A 1,193-nucleotide genomic window follows, 5' to 3' on the forward strand; every position below is an offset into this window, starting at 1 on the left:
CAAAGTCTCCAATGGAGACGTTACTGGGCCCGCTCGAGCAAATCGATGATCAACGGGAGGGCCTTTACTTTACTGTATATATATATATATATATATATATATATATATATATACACATATATGGTCATGCCCTGTGGTTGCTGCCAAAAGGTACCAAACGGTACTCAGTGTGGTGCCGGGGTATACAGGTCAGCCGTGTACAAGGCCAGTACCCTACCAGACTATAGTTCTGGCACCTAAATTTATTGATTTATTTTTGGTTGACTTCACCCAATGAAGATTAGAGTTTACCCCGGCTCTGTTCTCATTGATAATGCTAGGTTTGGGGACCCTGTGAAGTGATAGGGATTGAACCCTGGTCGCTATGTGCCAGACAAGCAACTCGTGCTCTGTGCTATCTCTGTAGCCATCATAAAAATGCTTCATTGCTAAGTCAAGAAAGTTGTGTTCTTTTTTCTGATTAACTACACAATTCACTTTTTTTTTTTGGTTTTTCGGTCACCCCCAGTGATGCACAGGGGTTATTCTGGGCTCATGCATTCAGGAATTACTCCTGGCAGTTCTTGGGGACCATTTGGGATGTGGGAATAAAACCTGCATTGGTCGTGTCCAAGGTAAACACCCTACCAGCTGTGCTATCACTCCAGCCCCCCAAAGTTCACTTTTTGTGTTTTTGTGTTTGGATCACAGTCAGAAGTGCTCTGGGCTTACTCCTGACTCTGCACTCAGGAGTCAATCCAGGGGGGCCTGGGGGACCTATGAGAAGTGGGGGTTTGAACAGGATTTACACTTTAACAGATGTTCCCAGTCTCTCCTGGTGACTCTCTCTCACTGTCCACATTTGGTGCTCTCGAGCCACTTCTCCACCCTGGACAGCTGTTGCTTTGGACTGATGAAAGTAGAACGAGGACCAGACTGGTTGCTGATTAGTTGCCCTTTATTCAGTCTCTTGTCTATCCCCGATCTATCCAACCCTCTCTCTTACTCGCTCTCCAATGCTCTCTGTGACTCCTCTCCAAACCCCAGCCACTCTTACTCTCAGCTCTCAGCCTTCTCTCTAAGTCACAGATGTGTCCTCTAACTCTGAGTCTCTTCTTCTCTCACTGTATCATTGTCATCTTATTGTTCATCGATTGACTCAAGCAGGCCCCAGTAATGTCTCCTTCTTCCTATCCCTGAGATTTTAAGAACTG

The sequence above is a fragment of the Sorex fumeus genome, unplaced genomic scaffold (assembly GCF_029834395.1).
Source record: "Sorex fumeus unplaced genomic scaffold, SorFum_2.1 ptg000134l, whole genome shotgun sequence".
Lineage (NCBI taxonomy): Eukaryota > Metazoa > Chordata > Mammalia > Eulipotyphla > Soricidae > Sorex > Sorex fumeus.